This window comes from Coregonus lavaretus (assembly GCF_964263955.1).
Source record: "Coregonus lavaretus genome assembly, chromosome: 16".
Classification (NCBI taxonomy): domain Eukaryota; kingdom Metazoa; phylum Chordata; class Actinopteri; order Salmoniformes; family Salmonidae; genus Coregonus; species Coregonus lavaretus.
Window position 1 is genome coordinate 25,161,918 of NC_140003.1, and position 12,533 is coordinate 25,174,450.

At 41.0% G+C, this 12,533-nt stretch overlaps 1 protein-coding gene across 1 annotated transcript in view; it reads left to right on the plus strand.

Moving 5' to 3' along the window:
* The window catches only part of lrp1bb (low density lipoprotein receptor-related protein 1Bb), a gene marked incomplete at both ends in the record, with an annotated part of 417,763 nt that overhangs the window by 121,504 nt on the left and 283,726 nt on the right, over positions 1-12,533 (plus strand). The window lies entirely within an intron of this gene.

A 12,533-nucleotide genomic window follows, 5' to 3' on the forward strand; every position in this document is an offset into this window, starting at 1 on the left:
AAAAATTGCCCCTCCTGAGAATTTTTTCAGGAGCCGCCACTGCCTGGAAGCTGAAAATGTCCCAGTTCTTCCAATGCCTGCATACTCACCAGACATGTCACCCATTGAGCATGTTTGGGATGCTCTGGATCGACATGTATGACAGCGTGTTCCAGTTCCCGCCAATATCCGGCAACTTCGCACAGCCATTGTAGAGGAGTGGGACAATATTCCACAGGCCACAAGCAACAACCTGATCAAGTCTATGCGAAGGAGATGTGTTGCGTTGCATGAGGCAAATGGTGGTCACACCAGATGCTGACTGTTTTCTGATTCTACGCCCCTACTTTTTTTTTTAAAGGTATCTGTGACCAACAGATGTATATCTGTATTCCCAGTCATGTGAAATCCATAGATTAGGGCCACATTTTTTTTTTTCAGTTGACTGATTTCCTTATATGAACTGCAACTCAGTGTACTTCATACCTGGGTGATCCCTCATTTCCTGTGGTCACACACACAAACACACGTGGTGTTAAAAATTCAGTGTTATGCTATGAGCAGTATGCCTACTGATATGCATTTTTTTATCATTCTGCAGATGAGCTTTTTATTGATAGGGCTTATGTGTAGCTTAAGTTATCTCGCTGTAATGTATGTAGCAGGGTACATACATTATTTTTCATGTAATTGTAAGAAACATCTGTCTATAGCCCTAGGTATTTTGACTAAACTGGTATTTAAGTCTGCATGGCTGTTTCATCTCCGAACACATACTGTAGCTGCTGGAAGTAGGGGTGCTGGAGTTGCTACAGCACCCCCTGATAAATAAAATAATTTTGCCAAAATTAAGCTATAACATTTGTTCTCCCCAAAATTATATTACTTCTGTCTGAACAGACATGAATAAAATAATTCAAAATTCTACACTAAAAAGCATAATTTAGCTACAGAAGATCAATAGCTTCTAAAACATTGTTGTGGATTAAGTTTTATCACAACCACTTACATTCGGGAAGGCTGCAATTTGGGCAGTAAGTGCGCCAAACATAGCTTGTTGTGTTGTTGCCATAGATATATTAGATAATAATCAATCGATTTTGACACCCTGGTTCTTTGACGGTTAAACTCATGGGTACACTAGCAATGGCTGCTAGCCCTGACTTGAATGGGAACTGCCATATACAGTTCAAGTCGGAAGTTTACATACACTTAGGTTGGAGTCATTAAAACCTGTTTTTCAACCACTCCACACATTTCTTGTTAACAAACTATCGTTTTGGCAAGTCGGTTAGGACATCTACTTTGTGCATGACACAAGTAATTTTTCCAACAATTGTATACAGAATGAATATTTCACTTATAATTCACTGTATCACAATTCCAGTGGGTCAGAAGTTCACATACACTAAGTTTACTGTGCCTTTAAACAGCATGGAAAATTCCAGAAAATGATGTCATGGCTTTAGAAGCTTCTGATAGGCTAATTTACATCATTTGAGTCAATTGGAGGTGTGCCTGTGGATGTATTTCAAGGCCTACCTTCAAACTCAGTGCCTCTTTGCTTGACATCATGGGAAAATCAAAAGAAATCAGCCAAGACCTCAGAAGATAAATTGTAGACCTCCACAAGTCTAGTTCATCCTTGGGAGCAATTTCCAAACGCCTGAAGGTACCACGCTCATCTGTACAAACAATAGTACGCAAGTATAAACACCAAGGGACCACGCAGCCATCATACCGCTCAGGAAGGAGACATGTACTGTCTCCTAGAGATGAACGTACTTTGGTGCGAAAAGTGCAAATCTATCCCAGAACAACAGCAAAGGACCTTGTGAAGATGCTGGAGGAAACAGGTACAAAAGTATCTATATCCACAGTAAAACAAGTCCTATATCGACATTACCTGAAAGGCCGCTCAGCAAGGAAGAAGCCACTGCTCCAAAACCGCCATAAAAAAGCCAGACTACGGTTTGCAACTGCACATGAGGAGAAAGACCGTACTTTTTGGAGAATTGTCCTCTGGTCTGATGAAACAAAAATAGAACTGTTTGGCCGTAATGACCATCGTTATGTTTGGAGGAAAAAGGAGGGACTTGCAAGCCGAAGAACACCATCCCAACCGTTAAGCACGGGGGTGGCAGCATCATGCTGTGGGGGTGCTTTGCTGCAGGAGGGACTGGTGCACTTCACAAAATAGATGGCATCATGAGGAAGGAAAATTATGTGGATATATTGAAGCAAAGCATCGAAAGACATCAGTCAGGAAGTTAAAGCATGGTCGCAAATGGGTCTTCCAAATGGACAATGACCCCAAGCATACTTCCAAAGTTGTGTCAAAATGGCTTAAGGACAACAAAGTCAAGGTATTGGAGTGGCCATCACAAAGCCCTGACCTCAATCCTATAGAACATTTGTGGGCAGAACTGAAAAAGCGTGTGCGAGCAAGGAGGCCTACAATCCTGACTCAGTTACACCAGCTCTGTCAGGAGGAATGGGTCAAAATTCACCCAACTTATTGTGTTAAGCTTGTGGAAGGCTACCCGAAATGTTTGACCCAAGTAAAACAATTTAAAGGCAATGCTACCAAATACTAATTGAGTGTATGTAAACTTCTGACCCACTGGGAATGTGATGAAATAAATAAAAGCTGAAATAAATCACTCTCTCTACTATTATTCTGACATTTCACATTCTTAAAATAAAGTGGTGATCCTAACTGACTTAAGACAGGGACTTTTTACTAGGATTAAATGTCAGGAATTGTGAAAAACTGAGTTTAAATGTATTTGGCTAAGGTGTATGTAAACCTCCGACTTCAACTGTATGCTTAGCACTTGTTGGCTGCTTTTCCTTCACTCTGCCGTCCGACTCACCCCAAACCATCTCAATTGGATTCATCCCAAACCATCTCAATTGGGTTGAGGTCGGCGGATTCTGGAGGCCAGGTCATCTGATGCAGCACTCCATCACTCTCCTTCTTGGTATAATAGCCCTTACACAGCCTGGAGGTGTGTTGGGACATTGTGATATTGAAAAACAAATGATAGTCCCACTAAGCCCAAACCAGATGGGATGGCGTATCGCTGTAGAATGCTGTGGTAGCCATGCTGGTTAAGTGTGCCTTGAATTCTAAATAAATCACAGACCGTGTCACCAGCAAAGCACCCCCACACCATCACACCTCCTCCTTCATGCTTTACGGTGGGAACTACACATGCAGAGATCATCCGTTCACCCACACAGCGTCTCACAATTACACGGCGGTTGGAACCAAAAATCTAAAATTTGGACTCCAGACCAAAGGACAAATTTCCACCGGTCTAATGTCCATTGCTTGTGTTTCTTGGCCCAAGCAGGTCTCTTCTTCTTATTGGTGTCATTTAGTAGTGGTTTCTTTGCAGCAATTCGGCCATGAATGCCTGATTCACACAGTCCCCTCTGAACAGTTGATGTTGAGATGTGTCTGTGTCTTGAACTCTCTGAAAAATGTATTTGAGCAGCAATTTCTGAGGCTGGTAACTCTAATGAACTTATCCTCTGCAGCAGAGGTAACTCTGGGTCTTCCATTCCTGTGGTGGTCCTAATGAGTGCAGGTTTCATCATACCGCTTGATGGTTTTTGCGACTGCACTTGAAGAAACTTTCAAAGTTCTTGAAATGTTCCATATTAACTGACCTTCATGTCTTAAAGTAATGATGGACTGTCATTACTCTTTGCTTATTTGAGCTGTTCTTGCCATAATATGGACTTGGTCTTTTATCAAATAGGGCTATCTTCTATATACAGTGGGGGAAAAAAGTATTTAGTCAGCCACCAATTGTGCAAGTTCTCCCACTTAAAAAGATGAGAGAGGCCTGTAATTTTCATCATAGGTACACGTCAACTATGACAGACAAAATGAGAACATTTTTGAAAGATCCAGAAAATCACATTGTAGGATTTTTAATGAATTTATTTGCAAATTATGGTGGAAAATAAGTATTTGGTCAATAACAAAAGTTTCTCAATACTTTGTTATATACCCTTTGTTGGCAATGACACAGGTCAAACGTTTTCTGTAAGTCTTCACAAGGTTTTCACACACTGTTGCTGGTATTTTGGCCCATTCCTCCATGCAGATCTCCTCTAGAGCAGTGATGTTTTGGGGCTGTCGCTGGGCAACACGGACTTTCAACTCCCTCCAAAGATTTTCTATGGGGTTGAGATCTGGAGACTGGCTAGGCCACTCCAGGACCTTGAAATGCTTCTTACGAAGCCACTCCTTCGTTGCCCGGGCGGTGTGTTTGGGATCATTGTCATGCTGAAAGACCCAGCCACGTTTCATCTTCAATGCCCTTGCTGATGGAAGGAGGTTTTCACTCAAAATCTCACGATACATGGCCCCATTCATTCTTTCCTTTACACACGGATCAGTCGTCCTGGTCCCTTTGCAGAAAAACAGCCCCAAAGCATTATGTTTCCACCCCCATGCTTCACAGTAGGTATGGTGTTCTTTGGATGCAACTCAGCATTCTTTGTCCTCCAAACACGACGAGTTGAGTTTTTACCCAAAGGTTATATTTTGGTTTCATCTGACCATATGACATTCTCCCAATCCTCTTCTGGATCATCCAAATGCACTCTAGCAAACTTCAGACGGACCTGGACATGTACTGGCTTAAGCAGGGGGACACGTCTTGCACTGCAGGATTTGAGTCCCTGGCGGCGTAGTGTGTTACTGATGGTAGGCTTTGTTACTTTGGTCCCAGCTCTCTGCAGGTCATTCACTAGGTCCCCCCGTGTGGTTCTGGGATTTTTGCTCACCGTTCTTGTGATCATTTTGACCCCACAGGGTGAGATCTTGCGTGGAGCCCCAGATCGAGGGAGATTATCAGTGGTCTTGTATGTCTTCCTCTCTCATCTTTTTAAGTGGGAGAACTTGCACAATTGGTGGCTGACTAAATACATTTTTTCCCCACTGTACATATAAATAGTAAAACCAGAGAAACTGATAATTTTGCAGTGGTCTCTTACTTTTTTCCAGAGCTTTATATAGGCATACAGAAGGAGGCACATTTTCAATTAGAATATTTTTTAGAAATATAAGCATTATATTGTTAGATTATAGGAGTAACTCTGGTAGGCCTAAAACATTCTTCGTCACCTGAAGTGCAACTGTCGGAGTCAGTTGGAGCGCCGGTACACACTGCCTTCAAATCATAGGCCTGCAGTATAATAGGCTAATTGCCACACCAAACCTTCACAAAAGTTTCTCAACTTTATTAGGGTAATATCAAAAGTAAGTCAAGCCATTGTTATAGGGAAAATACGAGCAGGATATTACATCCCGGCAAAAACAACATTACAGTTGGAACTTAATTTGGCTAAATAAAAAATAAATGAATACAGTTCCAAAATTGCATCTTACCTGAATAGCAAGTTGCATAGTGGCCTGCATTTAGGGTGAACACATGTCTGGATTGTGTGGGACAGTCCCGCATTTGGCACTTTGTCCCGCATCCCGCAACCAAACAATCATGTCCCACATATTATCAACAAATTCAAACACCACTAATTTAGAAAAAAAGGTAGATTTGTCCAGTATTTCAGTCAGACATTCCGACCTGTCTCTTGCAGTCACATTGCACTAATGAAAAGATATACATTCACCACCTTTGACTTTTTCTATATTTTGTTGATACAAAGTGGGATTAAAATTGATTTTTTTGTATTTTTTTGTCAACAATCTACACAAAATACTCGGACATGTCAAAGTGAACAATTCTAACACTTGTAGAACATTAATGACAAATAAAACACTAATATGTCATGATTACATAAGTATTCACCAGTGGCGGTCAGTGCCGTTTAAGATGAGGGAGGACCATTTTTTCTTCATGAGCATGGCATTATTTCTATTGCAGCATATTGGATGACTCATTCATATTCCATTCACCCAGTTCAATGTAACAGTGATAGGTTTAGGCTACTACATGATACTCAAATGTTCCCTATACCCATCATGAGGTTGCTACAACCTAGCCAATGAATGAAAGTTTACAATGTGGGGGCACACAGGTCGAGAGACAAATTTGAGGCGACAGACAGTGACACATGGACAGACTGTGACATTCAATACCACCTTGCACACTCTTGCCTGCATCTATCTGATATAGGGCGTAATCATTAGTCCAACAGTTGCAAACGAGAGTTTCTATTGGACAAATTCAGGTATGTTTATCTCAGTTTTAGTAAACCTGCTACAATCATGCAGTAACGTTAGTGTACAGTCAGTAAGCAGTTGCATCGGCAGGCCCCAGTGGCAATAAATTAGTCATACCAAAAGCTTACCTTGACTTGTAAGAGTTCCAGTGGTGTGTTGGATAGTCATAGCCAGCTAGCTAACATAGCATCCCTCTGTTTGAGCAGGGTGTTTCAGTAGGCTAAACTAGCTTGCTGCATTTGCTAGCTAAGTAAGTGAAACTGAAAAAAAATGACACTCTATTTCTCTGTCTTCTCCTTCATTTTGAATAAATTAATTTGTTCAAAACTGTTCAACTGTTGTCTTCCTCTCTCTTTGAGTCAACTACTCACCACATTTTATACACTGCAGTGCTAGCTAGCTGTAGCTTATGCTTTCATTACTAGATTCATTCTCTGATCCTTTGATTGGGTGGACAACATGTCAGTTCATGCTGCAAGAGCTCTGATAGGCTGGAGGACATCCTCCGGAAGATGTCATAATTACTGTGTAAGTGTATGGAAGGGGGTGAGAACCATGAGCCTCCTAGGTTTTGTATTGAAGTCAATGTACCCAGTAGAGGACAGAAGCTAGCTGTCCTCCGGCTACACCATGGCACTACCCTAGTGCTGTTGAGGCTACTGTAGACCTTCTTTGCAAAATAGTGTGTTTTAATCAATTGTTTGGTGACGTGATTATATTCAATGTAGTTTTATCTAAACATGATTACTTTTTTAATGTTTTACAATTTTAATTTTTAGGAAATTCACTGAAAAGGATGGTCCTCCCCTTCTTCCTCTGAGGAGCCTCCACTGGTATAAAATTATTCAATCAATGTCAAGTTGGTTGTTGATCATTGGTAGACAGCCATTTACAAAACTGTAACTAGGCCACTCAGGAACATTCAATGTCGTCTTGGTAAGCAACTCCAGTGTATATTTGGCCTTGTGTTTTAGGTTATTGTCCTGCTGAAAGGTACAATTGTCTCCCAGTTTCTTGGAAAGCAGACTGAACCAGGCTTTCCTTTAGTATTTTGCCTGTGCTTTATTCCATTACTTTTTATCCGAAAAAAAAAAACTCTGTAGTCCTTGCCGATGACAAGCATACCCATAACATGATGCAGCCACCACCATGCTTGAAAATATGAAGAGTGGTACTCAGTGATGTGTTGTTTTGGATTTGGCCCAAACGTAACACTTTGTATTCAGGACATGAAGTTCATTTCGTTGCCAGTTTTACTTTAGTGCCTTGTTGCAAACAGGATGCGTGTTTTGGAATATATTTATTCTGTACAGGCTTCATTCTTTTCACTCTGTCATTTAGGTTAGTATTGTGGAGTAACTACAGTGTTGTTGCTCCATCCTCAGTTTTCCCCTATCACAGCCATTAAACTCTGTAACTGTTTTAAAGTCACCATTGGCCTCATGGTGAAATCCCTGCGCTGTTTCCTTCTTCTCTGGCAACTGAGTTAGGAAGGATGCCTGTATCTATGTAGTGACTGGGTGTATTGAAAAAAGAATCGCACAACATAATTCCACTTTGACATTATGGGGTATTGTGTGAAGGCCAGTGACACAACATCTCAATTGAATCCATTTGAAATTTGGGTTGTAACACAACAAAATGTGGAAGAAGTCAATGGGTGTGAATACTTTCTGAAAGCACTGTATATCATAAAAACCTTGGTAGAGCATCGGTGGTATAAGCATTGTGGGGGTCATGAATTTGCTTTCTTTTTCGGCTTCAGACCAATTCCTACTTCTCACTTAAAACGTAGTGTTTTGTTTTTATATCATAAGGATGTGTTAGCCTAAGCCTACTGGTGATGTTAAAACACTTCTCCAATCGTTGTTGATATCTGATATTCTGCACAGCGCAAGACAAAACATAGGCCAATGTCATAGGCCTATTGTCAACCAATCATATTTCTCAAATCCTTTCGGGCTACATTCCAGCTAAACTTGGAGAGGACAGTTATGCCTAACTACTTACAAAAAGCGTGCTTCTGATGAAGAGCTACAAAAGTAAGTAAAAAGCGGTATTAGACTGAAAGATAAGGTAATTTCAGCAAACTTGTGAGGCTCTCCATGCTCATTATTTGTTAATTCAACATAGCAACATACCTATTTTCTGTTACTTCACTCAATGCCGTTTGAAAAAGTCTCCTTTCTTAACGGTTTTACATTCCCTGAGACCAACCAGAAATGTTTTGTTGGCCAAATATTCCCAGATTTTGTGGTCTCTCATTTCTGCATCACCAAATTATGCGCAGGCAAAAGAGTAGGCTAGGTGTGCTGCAATGGCTCGTTCGGTACACGGACACACGCCGCCACTTCTCACAATGGTGCTTGTTTAATATCACGGCTCAGGCTAAGACCCAGATGCAGGCACAGGAGGCGGATAGTACGAGTCTCAGAGTTTATTATAGTACAGGGGGCAGGCAAAAGGTAAGTCAAGGCAGGCAAAGAGTCCAATCAGAGTCAGGCAGGTACAGGACGGCAGGCAGGATCAGGATCAGGACAGGCAGAAAGGTCAGAACTGGGAAGGCTAGGAAAACCAAAAACTAGCGCACAGGAAACACAGGAACACGCTGGTAGGACTTGACGGAACAAGACGAACTGGCAACAGCCAAACAGAAAACGCAGGTATAAATACACAGGAGATAATGGGGACAAATGGGAGACACCTGGTGGGGGGCGGAGACAAGCACAAGACAGGTGAAATAGATCAGGGTGTGACAGTTTAGTAAAGTTTAGATAAAAGCTGAATCAATGTCTTGAAAGATCAGATAATGATTAATTAGTATTCTATACTTAACAAAAATATAAACGCAACATGCAACAATTTTTTTTTTCTTTTCTGAGTTACAGTTCATATAAGGAAATCAGTCAGTTGAAATAAACGCATTAGGCCCTAATCTATGGATTTCACATGACTGGGAATACAGATATGCATCTGTTGGTCACAGATACCTTAAAAAATAAAATAAAAGCTAGGGGCGTGGATCAGAACACCAGTCAGTCAGTATTCGGTGTGACCACCATTTGCCTCATGCAGCGCAACACTTGTGGCATCTGGAATGTTGTCCCACTCCTCTTCAATGGCTGTGTGAAGTTGCTGGATGTTGGCGGGAACTGGAACACACTGTCGTAAATTGCCATTGATAAAATGCAATTGTGTTTGTTGTCCGTAGCTTATGCCTGCCCATACCATAACCCCACCGCCACCATGGGGCACTCTGTTCACAACGTTGACATCAGCAAACTGCTCGCCCACACAACGCCATACATGTGGTCTGCGGTTGTGAGGCCGGTTGGACATACTGCCAAATTCTTAAAAACGACTTTCAATTATCTGGCAACAGCTTTGGTGGATATTCCTGCAGTCAGCATGCCAATTGTACACTCCTTCAAAACTTGAGACATCTGTGGCATTGTGTTGTTTGAGAAAACAGCAGATTTTAGAGTTGCACCTGTGTAATGATCATGCTGTTTAATCAGCTTCTTGATATGCCACACCTGTCAGGTGGATGGATTATCTTGGCAAAGGAGAAATGCTCACTAACAGGGAGGTAAACTAATTTGTGCACAAAATCTGAGAGAAATACGCTTTTTGTGCGTATGGACATTTCTGGGATCATTTATTTCAGCTCATGAAACATGGGACCAACACTTTAATAATAATAATATGCCATTTAGCAGACACTTTTATCCAAAGCGACTTACAGTCATGCATGCATACATTTTTGTGTATGGGTGGTCCCAGGGATCGAACCCACTACCTTGGCGTTACAAGCGCCGTGCTCTACCAGCTGAGCTACAGAGGACCACACTTTACATGTTGTGTTTATATTTTTGTTCAATATACAAAACATAACCAAATATAATACCACAATATAACGTTACTGTCATACCAAAAACACCACCTAATTTCTTATACGATTTTGGGATGGTAGCTGAATAGGAAAAACATATCTAATCGGCCAAAACTCAACAGTGCATCCCTCGGCAGAATGTGCCTTGATTTGAACAAAATACAGGAAGGCTATATAGTTTGTTAACCATCTACTCTAATTTTCTCACAAAACAGTAATTCAAGAAGATCTACTGTAAATGCACATTCCCATGAAACTAATTGAGTTCAAATGATTGGCTTGCGGACGCATTTTTGACGTTTCACTGGTAATACGCAAATAATTGTAATTCACGATTGACAGTGATGATGCCATGGTCTATTTTGAAAGGCTATTAAAAATCAAAACATTTATTGAGACAATATGTATAAAATTGTATTGCTCTCCGACACCTAAAAAATGTTTACTACACCATGAGGGAGGGAGATTTGTGTGTGTGTGTATGTGGGGGGGCAAATGTTTTTATTAATGTAGGCTACACTGTCCCGCAAAAATGTAGGCTACACTGTCCCGTTAATGTCCCGCAAAATCATCCTGTTGTCCAGCATTTGGGTATTTTAAATGTGGTCACCCTACCTGCATTTGGCCAGTTGTGTGGTATTAACAAATATTCTGCTTATGTCTTCGATCATGTAAATTACATAGAATTGCATGAATTTCATTTATGAAATGCGATTCTTTTTCCCAGACCCCGCATTTTTTGGGGGGATGAAATCCTAAAAACGTGTCTGCTCAACTGTATGCCACTACGCACTATGCTCCCCCAGCACCCCCAACTCAAAACATCTTCCTGCGTTTATGCCTGGACCTGATTCATTTATGAATCAATTATTGTGAGGCTGGAGATGTGCCACTCTGATCTACAGTAATTGGAGAGACTTAAATATCACGACTTGGTAAACAAAGACATCAGTTATAGGAGCTACAGCTACCTGCATTTGGCATCAATCTACCCACTGAAGACGTGCCATACTTAATTATCTAAAACTTTATCATCCCTGGCTGTTTGATGTGTTGAAAAAGTATGAAAAATGTATGCACTCACTAACTGTAAGTCGCTCTGGATAAGAGCGTCTGCTAAATGACTAAAATGTAAAATGTAAAATGTTGAAATCTAAGTTTTGTTAACTTTTCCACAGACCTTACAGCACCATAACGAGCAGAATATGGTTGGTAGTTTTGCGCTGGGCTAAGTAGAGTTATTGTCATCATCTCTCGGCTGTAGAGAGACCATCTGTGTGTTCCTGCATGGTGGATCAGAATCACTGAATATTCATGCCTTTCTCTCATTGCATTAGATCAGTGCACATGCAGCAAGAGGTTTGGGAGATGTTGTCAGAGACTTACACATTCCTATGTTAACTACCGTAAATAGATTTTGTGGATGCATTAACAATGTCATTTGTTTGTAGATTATTTGGAAGCATTAAGAAAATGTCTCTATGGATGAGCAGTGAGTGCACATTTTCCCTGTATGGTATTTACTTTTAAAAACATTTTTCAAGTGAATATACCGGAAGTGGTCACACCTTTTTCTCTTCGAATGTTCTTGTGATTTTTGCTGCATCTCTTTTTCTCATGTTGGTTGAAGCGTTATATACTAGGGCAAAGAGTGCAACCTATTGTGTGCAATGCTGGCTTCATTCCGAAACGAATAGGATTTACTCCTAACACTGAGGTCTCAGAGGAACAATGTGAAAAGAGCCCAGTTGATTGGGCTGCCATTTTGCTCATGTATGAAATATTTACTATCAGAGTAGAGGTCACTTATATTTGACTTTTCCTAAATCTAGCATTTCCTCAGGGCTGGTGTGAGGTGTCTAAGAAATAAAAGAGACTAAAACAAATCTCATATGCATTACATGTAATAATGCAGGCCTGAGAGGAGAGACCATGGCATGGTTACAGGGAATCATTATGGTCTCACTTCTATTGCTCCCACAAATCAATCCTTTAAATCTCTTGGGAATGACAGCCCCTTTTGTAATGGCCACCTTAATTGTGGCATAATCCTGCCTTATGAAGTATAAATGAAAGCTGTGAATAAGTAATGGCTCAGCGATGATGGTTCAAGTGCTCTTGGTTGGATATGAGTTCGTATAGAGATACATGGAGGAACTCTGGGGATCGGTAAGAGATCCTGTCTCGTGTAACAATAAATCTCCTTGTTAAGTGGCTAGTGTTGCCGTTATGGTAATTGATACCAATGTAGTTAAGGTGCAATGTGACAAATTGACAGTGCTGGCTGCTTGGGTCAGATGTGTTTTATGTGCTCTCGTGGGCTGCTGCCACACAGATGAGGGTCACCTATATGCCTCATGAATCCTTAAACAGCTGCTTTCTCTCTGCTCTGCTCTGTGTGTGTGTGTGTGTGTGTGTGTGTTTGTGTGTGTGTGTGTGTTTGCGTGCGTGCGTGGT